The 13,808-nt window shown below is 40.2% G+C and overlaps 1 protein-coding gene and 1 pseudogene across 1 annotated transcript in view; both read left to right on the top strand.

The window, feature by feature from the left end:
- LOC132836998 (glutamate receptor ionotropic, kainate 2-like) overlaps positions 1-13,808 on the top strand; it is a 423,698-nt gene that overhangs the window by 13,643 nt on the left and 396,247 nt on the right. The window lies entirely within an intron of this gene.
- LOC132830116 (large ribosomal subunit protein eL30-like) lies at positions 7,485-7,857 on the top strand (annotated as a pseudogene).

Below are 13,808 nucleotides of genomic sequence, written 5' to 3'. Positions count from 1 at the left end.
AGAAACTGAAAAATGGTGAGGGAGGATATGGGTTGGTGGAGTGCCAGGTGATGAACTGCTCCCATTGCCTCTTTACTAGGGAAGGTAAATGGATTAGTGGTGCTGGAAGACCACAGCAGTCTGGAATGTTTGAGGAGTGCTGGTTATGGAGGTGGGTAGATAAAAGTTTCTTGTACTTACTGCCTGAACTGCTGTGCTCTTCCAGCACCACTAATCCAGAACCTGGTTTCCAGCATCTGCAGTCATTGTTTTTACCTCTAGGGAAAGTAAATGATCACCGTCCCACCCAGAAACTGATTGAGCCACTCGTGCGCCTCTCTCCTTTTGCCACCCAGCAAATGGGCCCTACAATATGTGGGGAGAGTATCTGCTGAACCTTTGTAAATCAGGGGATCTTATTGAGCAACCTGTGGCCTATGGAGGGAAGGGAGGGGGCCTTGACAGGGATCATGTTAACTAAAATAGCAGCAGAACATAAGAAGTAGGAGCTGGAGTAGGCCATCTGGCCCATCAAGCTTGCTCTGCCATTCAATAAGATCATGGCCAATCTTTTCTTGGACCCAGCTTCACTTACCTGCCTGCTCATCATAACCATCATAACCCTTACTGTTCAAAAATCTTTCTTTGCCTTAAAAATAAAATCAGTGAGGTAGCCTAAACTGCTTCACTGGACTGTTGAAGATTCACAACCTTCTAAATGAAGAGTTTCCTCCGCAACTCAATCCTTCACCAACTCGCTCTTATTTTGAGGCTATGCCCTCTAGATCTCGTTTCCCCCACCAGTAGAAACAACTTCCCTGCTTCTATCGTATCTATTCATAGAGTCACAGAGATGTACAACATGGAAACAGACCCTTCAGTCCAACCCGTCTATGCTGACCAGGTATCGTCACCCAATCTAGCCCCACCTGCCTGCACCTGGCCCATATCCCTCCAAACCCTTCCTATTCATATACCCATCCAAATACCTTTTAAATGTTGCAAATGTATCAGCCTCCACCACTTCCTCTGGCAGCTCATTCCATACATGTATTACCGTCTGTGTGAAAAGTTGCCCCTTAGATCTCTTTTATATCTTTCCCCTCTCACCCTAAACCTATGCCCTCTAGTTCTGGACTCCCCAACCCCAGGAAAAAGACTTTGCCTATTTATCCTATCCATGCCCCTCATAATTTTGTAAACTTCTGTAAGGTCACCCCTCAGCCTCCGACGCTCCAGGGAAAACAGCCCCAACCTGTTCAGCCTCTCCCTGTAGCTCAGATCCTCCAACCCTGGCAACATCCTTGTAAAATTTTTCTGAACCCTTTCAAGTTTCACAACATCTTTCCAATGGGAAGGAGACCAGAATTGCATGCAATATTCCAACAGTGGATTAACCAATGTCCTGTACAACCGCAACATAACCTCCCAACTCCTGTACTCAATATTCTGACTAATAATGGAAAGCATACCAAACGCCTTCTTCACTATCCTATCTACCTGCGACTCCACTTTAAAGGAGCTATGAACCTGCACTCCAAGGTCTCTTTGTTCAGCAACACTCCCTAGGACCTTACCATTAAGGGTATAAATCCCGCTAAGATTTGCTTTCCCAAAATGCAGCACCTTGCATTTATCTGAATTAAACTCCATCTGCCACTTCTCAGCCTATTGGCCCATCTGTTCAGGATCCTGTTGTAATCTGAGATAACCTTCTTTGCTTTCCTTTACTCCCTTCATAATTTTATATATGCTGGAAGTGCTGAAGAAACTCAGGAGGTCTAGCTGCACCTGTGGAGAAAGCAATGGAGTTAACATGTTGAGTCTTCTTCAGGTTGACCAACCCTAGTCTTACACACTGGCACTCACTAGCTGGGAGGGTGGTCTGTCTACTGGTGCCCTATCTGCTACGTTCAGTCCCAGAAATAGCTATTGTTCCAGATCATGTTGTTGAGATAGCTGTGCTGTCAATTCTTTGACCAGATGGCAATTCGTCAGGGTTGACCCTGCCCTGTAAGTGGAAACAAGTGCTGATTGTAACTAGTGAGTAGCCAGAGAGCTTAGAAAAGTAGATGGGGATGACAAAATGGACCAGGCAAAGTTGTTTCCAGTTATTGGGGCTGTCACTGAGGACCCCTTGGCTCCAATAAAATTCTGGCCTATTAATGCACTTCACTTGGTGGCAAATGGATTGTAATTGAGAACAGGTGAATGGCATGATTTTTGTCCTCCCCCAACCATTTAATGCACAGCAAACCTTAAAATACACCATACACTGCACTAATTTGAGAATGATTGCGAGTTTGTTCTTCAGTTGTTTAATAATAAGTGGGAACTGACTGGCCTGTCAAATCTCCCCGGTGAGGACAAGGAATTTAAGTTGAGGTGATATCAATTCTAATTCTAGTTAATGAAGATATGAAGTTTTTGGTCAGAGCAGGAAGTGAAAGTAAAATAATGTTGCAGCTTGTGTTTTTTGAGTGACGGCTAATACCTCCATTGTGGACAGAATGATGATACACGTTGCTCTGAAGTCTCGACAACTTAATTTTATGTCTAAGCAAGAGCTAGGCAACATGGCAACAGATCCTGTGTGATAAGTGTTTGCTGTGAATATTATTGGTGACAAATACAGAAGTAGTCTTTGGTATATGATGCTAAATTGTTTGTGTACAATACAAAAATAAACAAATAAAAGGTCTAGAAAATAAAATTCTCTATTCACTAAGTACCACAGAGCTATTGTGCAGAGCTCGGAGTGATGTTATGTTTCAGTACAGCTCTCCAACTTCCCCCAGTCAGAACATTTATTTTTTTTTCACATTTCTTGTCCAAAAGCAAAACTCTGTAGATCATGAAGATCTGAAATGTAAACAGGAAGTTCTGGAGAAGCCAAACAGACCTGGCAGTATCTGTGGCAATAAGAACAGAGTTAACATTGATTTCATTATCACTCTTCCACAGAACTGAAAATTCTTCATTTTTGAAAGCATTTGGTTCATGCAGTTTTGAAGTTAAATGCGTGCTTCTAATCTTATTTTATGAGTTAGATGAATCAATATGTTTCTGCGTTTTGATAATGCATCTTTTAAGGAAGTTTAAATGAAATATTTTCATTATTTTACAGTTCTCAATCAGATTGATTATTAAAACAGCATCCAGTCCAAACTCATTGTAGAGCAATGAGATGGTGACTGCATGCTTTGGAATGCTGGGTGGCATGGTGGCTCAGTGGTTAGCACTGCTGCTTCACAGCACCAGGGAGCTGGGTTTGATTCCAGCCTTGGGTAACTGTATGGAGTTTGCACATTCTCCTCCTGCTCAAAGCTAAGGAATGTAGATATACTGCAGCATGTTTGTATCTATATCATAATGCTGGAGGTATGATTAGCTCATATGCATGTCCTTTAAAGCTTTATTGCATATCAGCTGTGAGACATAAAATAGCATGCCCTTTTTTTCCAAACAAAATTCATCGCCAACAACATTATATATAGTCAGGTGACCATAAGATGTAGGAACAGAAGTATGGAAATAAAAACTGGAAAAAATGGAAATAAAAATATGGAAATTCAGCATATGGAAATAAAAACTGAAAGAACTGCGGATAATTTAAATCAGAAACAAAAACAGAAATTGCTGGAAAAGCTCAGCAAGTCTGGCAGCACCTGCAGAGAGAATTCAGAGTTAATGTTTCGGGTCATTATCAGACTCTGCCAGACCAATTCAGCCAGTGGAGTCTGCTTCACCATTCAATAAGGTCCTATCGGATCTGACAAACATCAAATCCTCTTTCATGCCTTTTCTGCATATCCTTTGATTCCCTTACTGATCAACGTGTCTATCTCAGCATAAAACATACTTAACAGCCCAATCTTCTGTAGTAAAGAATTCCACAGATGCATCATTCTCTGAGAGAATAAATTCCTCCTCATCTCTGTCTTAAATGAGTGACCCCTTTTTTCTGATGCTGGCTGGCCTTAGGTTCTCTCACAAGGAGAAATAACTTCTCTGTATTGACCTTGTGAAATTCCCTAAGGATCTTGCATAACCTCTTCTTCTTCTAAATTCCAATGAGCACACGCCCAACCTTCTCAATCTCTCCTGATAAGACTATCCTTCCATACCTGGATTCAACCTAATGAACATTCTTTGGGCTGCCTCCAATGCCTGTATATTTTTCTTTAGTTAGGGGCCTTTAACTGTTCTCATAATTCCAGCTGCGGTCTGTCTCCTGCCTTGTATACTTTTAGCAAGACATGCCTTTTTTTGTATCCCATTCCCTCTGAAATAACGATCAATTTTCCATTTTCCTTTTTTATTGCCCACCAAACCTGTATGGTGGCTTTTTGTCATTCATGTGCAAGGACTCCTAAATCCCTTTGTGCTATAGCTCTCTGCAGTCTTTTATCAATTTAAATTCTATTCTGTTCCTTTATTCCTGCCAAAGTGTATGACCTCACATTGTATTCCAGCTGCCAACTTTTTCTCCACTAGCTTCATCTACCTATAAAACACTTTGTATTATCTTCGCTGTTTGCCATCCCACCTATTATTGTATCATCTTGGCTTTAGTATGTTCCCTTTCCTCATCCAAGTCATTAACATATATTGTATATAATCTTGGTCCCAGTATTATTCCCTGTGGTAGTCCACGAGATACAGGCTGCCGTCCTGAAATGATTCCCTTATCCCAACTCTCTGTCTTCTATTAGTTAGCTAATGCTTTATTCATACTAATAACCTAACTCTATCACTATGGGTTCATACTGTAATAAGCTTTCTAGTTTCTAGTACCTAATCAAATATCTTCTGAAAATCCAAATACATTGCATCCACTGCTACCCCTTTATCCTGCTTATTACCTCCTCAAAGATTTCTACTATTATATCCTTTCTAACACTCTAAACAGTTTCCACTAACAGATATTAAAATAACTGGCTGATCATCACCTTTTTTATCTTTTCTTCCTTTTTTAAGTAAAAGTGTTATAATATCAGTTTTCTAATCCTCTGAGACTTGTCCAGAATCTAAGGATTTTGGAAGATCACTATGAATGTATCCATTACCTCTGTAATTACTTCTTTAAATATCAAATGATGCATCCCCACCAGGTCTAGGCAACTTTTTGATCTTTAGCCATGTTTGTTTCCCCTTCATTTAATCTTCTTGCCCTTTTTCTCGTGGTTGTTTTTTGTTGTTTTAATTCCTACCAATTCTTTGGATTACACGGTGGCACAGTGGTTAGCACTGCTGCCTCACAGCGCCTGTAGACCCGGGTTCAATTCCCGACTCAGGCGACTGACTGTGTGGAGTTTGCACGTTCTCCCCGTGTCTGCGTGGGTTTCCTCCGGGTGCTCCGGTTTCCTCCCACAGTCACAAAGATGTGCGGGTCAGGTGAATTGGCCAAGCTAAATTGCCCGTAGCGTTAGGTAAGGGGTAAATGTATGGGTGGGTTGCGCTTCGGCGGGTTGGTGTGGACTTGTTGGGCCGAAGGGCCTGTTTCCACACTGTAAGTCTAATCTAATCTAATCTTATGCACATCATACGTTCTTTCTTTCAATTTGATGCTATCCTTAACTTGATTGGTTAATCACAGTTGGCTTAACCTTTCCTAATATTTTTCGTTTTCACATCTTTGCTGTGAGACATAAATTATCTCCTTAAAACTCTGCCATTGTTTCATTCTTTGTTGTTAAACTCTAGCTAGGTGTGCTCTCATTTTGTGCTTAATCTTTGTAATTATTTAGGCTTATTACTATTGTTTCTGACCCAAATTCTCTCTCTGAAGCTGGATGTTAAATTCCACCATGTCATGGTCAGTTTTTCTGAGGAAATCTTTTACTCTGATACCTGCATCATTACACATGATCAATTCTAAAATAGCCTGAACCATGATTGGGTCCACAATGTATAGTTCTCGGAGGCTGTCCTGATTACTCCGCATGAATTCATCCTTATGGCTACCTTGGCCAATCTGACTATCCCAATCTACATAAGACTAAAATCACCCATGATTAATGGGCTGGCTTTTTTACATGCCCTCATTGTCTTCAGAGTTATTGTCTGTCCTACCATGTAGCTACTGTTATGAGGCCTATACGCTTCCCACACCAGTATCTGCTTCCCTTTCTTATTACATAACTCCACTCATATGATTTTGACATTTTCTAAGGTAATTTCTTGATGTTGTACTTAATCCATTCTGTACAAACAATGTAAACTCACCATTCTTTTCTTCCTCCTTGTAATTCTGAAAATGTCATATACCCCTGAATATTTAATTACTGGTTTTGATCTCCTTGTCACTGTTTCGTTGAAATGGCTATTAGGTCGAACTCAGTAATCACTATTTGTTCCATTAATTTATTTACCTTTTCATAAACACTGTGCAAATTCAAATAAAGAATCAATAATTTTGTCTTTTTCCACTTTTGTTCTTTTTTGATCCTATTTACTGCTGATATTGAGACACGAAGGAAATAGATAACATAGAATAAGAGAGGATTTTTTTTACTGGTGGGTGACACTAGGACAAAGGACATAACCTGACAAATTAGGGGGAGCAGATTTAGAACATAGAACATAGAACACAGAAAAATACAGCGCAGTACAGGCCCTTCGGCCCTCGATGTTGCGCCGACCGAAGCCTACCTAACCTACACTAGCCCAATAACCTCCATGTGCTTATCCAATGCCCGCTTAAATGACCATAAAGAGGGAGAGTCCACCACTGCTACTGGCAGGGCATTCCATGAACTCACAACCCGCTGAATAAAGAATCTACCCCTAACATCTGTCCTATACCAACCCCCCCTTAATTTAAAGCTGTGTCCCCTAGTAACAGCTGACTCCATACGCAGAAAAAGATTCTCACTGTCAACCCTATCTAAACCCCTAATCATCTTGTAAATGGAATGAATTAAGAAGGAATTAGGAATGAATTAAGAAGGAACGTCTTCACCTAGAGGGTTGTGAATCTATGGAATTCCCTGCCCAGTGAAATGGTTGAGGCTTCCTCAGTAAATGTTTTTAAAGCTAAGATAGATAATGTTTTGAACAGTAAAGCAATGAAGGGTTATTGTGAGAGAGCAGGTAGGTGGAGCTGAGGCCACAAAAAGATCAGCCATGATCTTATTGAATGGCGGAGAGGGCTTAAGTGTTCAGATGGCCTACTCCTGCTCCTAGTTCAAATGTTGTTATGTTCTTATGTGCACCATAGTTGTTCTACCATTTCTGGATTAATGGCATCTATCAGATTTCATGACTCTAAGTTGAACTTGTGTAATGACATTCCATTCATGCACAGAATTGATGGTCTGTTTAATGCTGTCTTTTCTATATTGTACCATGGAGCATTACACATATCACGTTGGGTTCGTTGCTTATGGTCATCCCTGAGTGAAGTCTGACCCTGCACAGTTGGCTCCTTCTTGTCTTCCTCCTCACTCTTATAGCCCCTTGGGCTCAGCAAACACAGGAAAGTAAATGGCTAGGTAGGCAAAATGGTGGCAGCCAAGAAAATAAAAAAAACCATTAGGATCCATTAATTCTAGGCTCCAGCTGTTTGTGAAAAGTGGCAAGTATGTGCTGGGCTACAAGCAAACAAATGATTTGTCAAGGCAAAACCAAGCTGGTATTCATGCCAACAGCTGTCCAGTCATGAGGAAATCAGAGATTGATTATGATTCGATTTTTGCCAAGACTGGTGAACACCAGTACAGTGGCAACAACATTAAATTAGGTGCAGCTTCGGGTAAATACTACAGAGTGTGCAAACTGGCTGTCATTGATTCTGGTAATTCTGACATCAGGAGCATGCCAGAACAAATAGTGAGAAATAAACTCAGCTCCAACTCAGAAATGTTTTACAAATAAAGTTATTCTGTTAAAATAACATGTCTTTTAAACAGTGCCCTTGGCGCTATTTGGCTCTCAGGGTTCATCAACATGTCTTTTGGGACGGTGATATTTTGAGGAAGTGTTGATGCATTGGTAATATTACGGGGCGAGTAATCCAGAAACCCAGGCTAATAATCTGGGGACATGTATTCAAATCCCACCATGGCAGATGGTGTAATTTGATTTCAATAGAAGTCTGGAATAACAAGCTTTTCGATGCATGACCATGTAGCCGTTGTCAATTGTTGTAAAAATCCATCTCACTAACCTTATTTAGGGAATGCAATCCAGCATCACTACGATTACAGTGATGTGTTTACTTTTAACTGTCCACCTGGCCATTAGGGATGGGCAATAAGTGCCAATGATATCTGCATTGCATGAGCAAATTTGAAAAAGTCAGAAGTCACACAACACCATGTCATAGGCCAACAAGTTTATGTAAAATCTCCAAAAGCTTGTGATTTTAAATAAAGTTGTTGGATGATAACCTGGTGTCGTGTGACTTATGACTTTGTCCACAAGTTTAAAAAAAGATGCTTCTGATCATCTTATAACATTGACATTATCTATGAGATTGACAATAAGAACACTTGGTCATCTTCCAAAAGCTGCTTTTCAGTTTGTTGCCTGTTTATTTTGCTGATAAATTTGTATACATTTAGATGACTTTCTGTGCTGCCAGTGATGTGGTGATGTACCACTTGTTGGTCACCTGGGTCTTGTTTCAGGGTCTGGTTTGAATTTTAACACCAGACTTTCTGCACATGTTATCCTATTTCCTTTGGTGTTACATGATTTCCAGATGTGAAGAAATGCTGGACAACACCTGGTTGGCTGTGACAAATTGCAGCTATTAGTGATCTTGTTGGTTCGGTGCAGTTTGCTGACCCTAGCTATAATGTTGCCTGCCCATAAAACATGAAGTTGATGTTGAAATACTCCTATAGCTTCATGTTGGGTTCAACTTCCAGAAAGGGGTCAAGGATGTGGTTTGTGCAAACGCCCAGAAAATCTTGTCTGAAAAGCTATGGCTGGAGGGGATGCAATTACCAATTTAACTAGCCTCTTCATGAGTTCTTCTTTGGATAAATCTCACTCATGCCCTTGCTGCAGCATTTGACATCAACAAAAATGGCAATAGATTATTGTAGCTTCAATCTGTACAACATTAGTTGAGTTTGCTAATCCTGAAGTTGATTCATACCATGAGGTTGTCCCGAGTTACTGACCAAATCTTGTCTGGATCACTTTCATCATGCTCAGAAAGACAGGATATATTTATTCTGTGAAGCCACATCTTTCTGATTGCTAGTAAGATTTTCAGATATCCACCTTCAGGATCATTTATTACTTGATCTGCAAGGTCACGCTGCAAATGTTGCTAAAAAAAGCAATAATTCAATGATGATGTTACCTGCTGGCCAATCCATAAGCAAATGTTTGCCTTCTATTTCTTGTAGAAGGTCTGTGATTCTCATTTTATTGAAATAGAATTTAAGACTTATTAGTTCCTTTTTTATCTTGGATGTCTGTTCTGTTTTATTTTTCTTCCTTTTGCCTCTATTTTACATTATTTTTCATGAGGGCTCTTTAAGAAGTTTTGCTAATTGTGGCTTTGTGCCTTTAAGAGATCAAGGTCTGTAGTAACAAAGTTCAGCCAGTAGAGGGAGTTCATACCAAACAAGGAGTAATGGCATTATGGCTGAAAATGTGTTGCTGGTTAAAGCGCAGCAGGTCAGGCAGCATCCAAGGAACAGGAAATTCGATGTTTCGGGCAAAAGCCCTTCATCAGGAATGACATTATGCCAGCCTTGGTGCCTAATTGAAGGAAACAAAATAGTGTAACCAACTAGCCACTGCACAGAGGTAAGCTTCTTTGCATTAGAATGTCACATTTTAGTGCTTTTGAACAGAAGGTCTCTGTTAATTGACAAAATATTTTGACTGCTGTTGTTAATTCTATGCCTGGAGGAAGCCTTTCAGCTCTCAATTTTAAACCTATAAGAAGTCTTTTAACTGCTATCCTTTAACTTTTATGCAAGGAAACAGAATGAAACTTGGAGATCTGTTCATGAAAACCTGTTGTGATTGGTTGACTGAATGCTTCATGATTCAGGTTGTCTAATTTTCAGTGAGGACTTGTTACAAGCTGGTTTTGCAGAGATTCACAAAAGACAATAGACAAATGGACAATTTTAGATTAGATTAGATTAGATTACTTACAGTGTGGAAACAGGCCCTTCGGCCCAACAAGTCCACACCGACCCGCCGCAGCGAACCCCACCCATACCCCTACATATACTCCTTACCTAACACTACGGGCAATTTAGCATGGCCAATTCACCTGACCCGCACATCTTTGGACTGTGGGAGGAAACCGGAGCACCCGGAGGAAACCCACGCAGACACGGGGAGAACGTGCAAACTCCACACAGTGGGAATCGAACCCAGGTCCCTGGCGCTGTGAGGCAGCAGTGCTAACCACTGTGCCACCGTGCCGCCCAATGTTGAATGTTGAAATGTTGACAATGTTGAAACATAAAATATTATTTGAAACCAGTTTGTCTCATTAAAGGGTACCATTCACTCACAACATCTACTTACATTTTTATAATTCTTCTAACAAGGTAAAACATTCCAAGCTGCTGCTCAGAAATGTAATTAGACAATACATGGCACCAATTTACAAAGTAGCCTTATAAAGGCAAAATATTGTGGATATTGGAAGCATGAAATTAAAGAAAAATCAGAAAATGTTAGAAGGGCTAAGGTGGTCAGTAGATTGAAATAAAATTAACATTTTCGATCAATTACCTGTTTATCAGAATTGGCAAAAAATAAATGTGTGAAAGAATTTAAGTTATAGAAGCAAGTGGGATGCTAGGAAAATCACAAGAGAATTTCTGCTAAGGGCTAAAAAACATTGAAGACTGCTTTAAATCACCAGTCTTCTATTATTTAATTTCTCCTGCATGACACCCTCGCCCTTTTGATCTTTACTCCTTTGTGCTTGCTTCACTTCTCTAACTGCAGCCAGTTTTGGTGAAAGATCAGTCTCTTGATATATAAATGCTGTCTCTCAGTCTCTTCACAGAAGCTGTCAGATCAATGGAACATTTCCAGTTTTTATTTTGAAACAGATGAGGCAAGTTGACTAAAAGCTGGTCAGCAAGGAAGATATTGAAGAGAACCTGAGTGCAGGAGAGAGAGAGCTGGAAATTTCAAAGCTTAGAGCATTGGATACCATTGTCATTGCAGTTAAAATCAGGTACTCCCCAAATTATGAATTTCAGTCAAAGAAACTGAGTTTCCTCTGTCTTGACTGAGTGAATAATTCATATATAAATTCATAAATAAATTCAAACCATATAAAAGTAAACAAACCCGTTAGCTATGTTCTGAAATGAAAACAGATCCTGCAAATTCCATTAAAAACAGAGAATGCTGAACACTCAGTGTGGTTGGTCAACTTCCCGGGGAAAGAAAGGGAGTTTACATCAGATTTACTGCATTCACAGTATTTATGGTGTTGTTTGCTTTCAGTCTGGCTCTGGAACTGCAATATTCATGTCTCTGAAAGCCCATGATTTTTTACTTCCCGGTAACAGTGAGGGGAGTTTGTGTATTCGGGGTAAGATTCAGCATGTGACCCCTTTCTCGAATTTTTTTCACTAAATGCAATTTCATTTGTTGAGTTGCCTCTTTTTTCATCAGAAGTGCCTGTCAAATTGGAAGGGCTTGATCACAGTAAAAATGATACAGAAAGTGATTCTTAGGAGCTTCAAAAGCATTTTTATCTGTCTATAAGCCTTCACCTTCTAATGACAAGTAGTGATGATTTTTGAAGCTTTTTTAAGTACCACAGTTGGTTACACATTTCTTTGTCACTAAGTACTCCTGAATTATTATTGTACATCTGGGCTTTGTCCCAAAGCATTAATATTGGAATACTTCAACTGTGCTGGTCTATGAATAATAGGCTTGTGTGAGTGTAGTCAAGTCTGACATTTCTGCTAGATGCATTACCCTGAACAACGTGCCATGAATTGCCTCAATGCTGCTGATGAACATTTCTTAAAAAAATGGTTTTATATTGGCTGTTTTGCATTCTGGGCTCCATATTTTACAGTGAGTTTTGGTGAAGGCTAATTGTTTCAGAAGCTTGTCAATCATGTCAGCTTTCTAAGCACAAAAACCCCAACAATTTGTATTTCTGTAATCACTTTAACACTGCAACTTGTACTAAAGCATCTCACAGGAGCCATCTCAGGCATAAGTGATATCAATCCCAGAAATAGATTAAATCTACTGCCTGGGCCCTAAATTCTGGATTTCCTTTCTAATCCCTTCTGCCTTTTCACCTCTCCCTTTTCCTCCAAGTATTTGGTCATCTGTCCTGTTTATACTACATAGTATATCATTGCTGTCTTGTGTCATGCCAGTATGTGTCTGCTAACATTTTTGCCAAGCCCAGCATAATATAAGATTATCCAAGCTCAATACTCATTTTACACACACTAGTCAATCAACTGAGTCAATTACCCTGGAACTCAAGTCAGTCTGTCAAAGGGGATGCTTTATACAGAATAGAAGACTTGTGAATTAATATGTTGTGCTTGTCAACTTTTTCAGCAAGGTAACAGAGCTATATATCAACTATAGGTTCACAGATGAATTGTCAAGATCACTAAAATTACTGTATAAAAGTAATTTATGCTAATATAGGATTTTGTCAATGAAATATTAAAAAATTCAGACAGCTGTATGAAGAATGATCATGTAAATTTTGGTTGTAAGTGCATAGTATAGATTTCAGTACTATAAAAGTCTTTCATCTGATTATCTAATTCCCGTGCTTTTAAGATATCTGACTTTTCACATTGCTGTATAACTGTATAAAAGTGAGAACAATATAATGGCAATCATCAAGACAATCAACGGAATACAAGGAGAACTCGCCATTTGGATACAGAACTGGAGTAAAGGTGGAAGACAGAGGGTGGTGGTGGAGGGTTGTTTTTCAGACATGGAGGTCTGTGACCAGTGGAATGCCATAAGGATCAGTGCTGGGTCCCCTACTTTTTGTCATTTTATGTAAATGATTTGAATGTGAGCATAAGAAGAATGGTCAGTAAGTTTGCAAATGACACCAAAATTGGGGCTGTGATGGATAGCGAAGGAGATTTCCTCAGATTACAACAGATCTTGATCAGATGGGCCAATGGGCTGAGAAGTGGCAGATGGAGTTTAATTCAGATAAATGCAAGGTGCTGCACTTTGGGAAAGTAAATCTTAGCAGGACTTTTACACTTAATGGTAAGGTCCTAGGGAGTGTTGCTGAACAAAAAGACATTGGAGTGCAGGTTCATAGCTCCTTGAAAGTGGAGTTGCAGGTAGATAGGATAGTGAAGAAGGCATTTGGTATGCTTTCCATTATTAGTCAGAGTATTGAGAACAGGAGTTGTGAGGTCATGTTGCAGCTGTACAGGTCATTGGCTAGGCCACTGTTGGAATATTGTGTGCAATTCTGGTCTCCTTCCTATCGGACAGATGTTGTGAAACTTGAAAGGGTTCAGATAAGACTTACAAAGATTAGATTAGATTACTTACAGTGTGGAAACAGGCCCTTTGGCCCAACCAGTCCACACCGACCTGCCGAAGCGCAACCCACCCATTCCCCTACATTTACCCCTTATCTAACACTACGGGCAATTTAGCATGGCCAATTCACCTGACCTGCACATCTTTGGACTGTGGGAAGAAACCGGAGTACCACGCAGACACGGGGAGAATGTGCAAACTCCACACAGTCAGTCGCCTGAGTCGGGAATTGAACCCGGGTCTCTGGTGCTGTGAGGCAGCAGTGCTAACCACTGTGCCACCGTGCCTCCCACAAAGATGTTGCCAGGGTTGGAGGATCTGAG

Source organism: Hemiscyllium ocellatum, chromosome 3, assembly GCF_020745735.1.
Source record: "Hemiscyllium ocellatum isolate sHemOce1 chromosome 3, sHemOce1.pat.X.cur, whole genome shotgun sequence".
Classification (NCBI taxonomy): Eukaryota; Metazoa; Chordata; class Chondrichthyes; order Orectolobiformes; family Hemiscylliidae; genus Hemiscyllium; species Hemiscyllium ocellatum.
The sequence above is the reverse complement of the archived record's forward strand: the minus strand, read 5'-3'. Positions and strand labels throughout refer to the sequence as shown.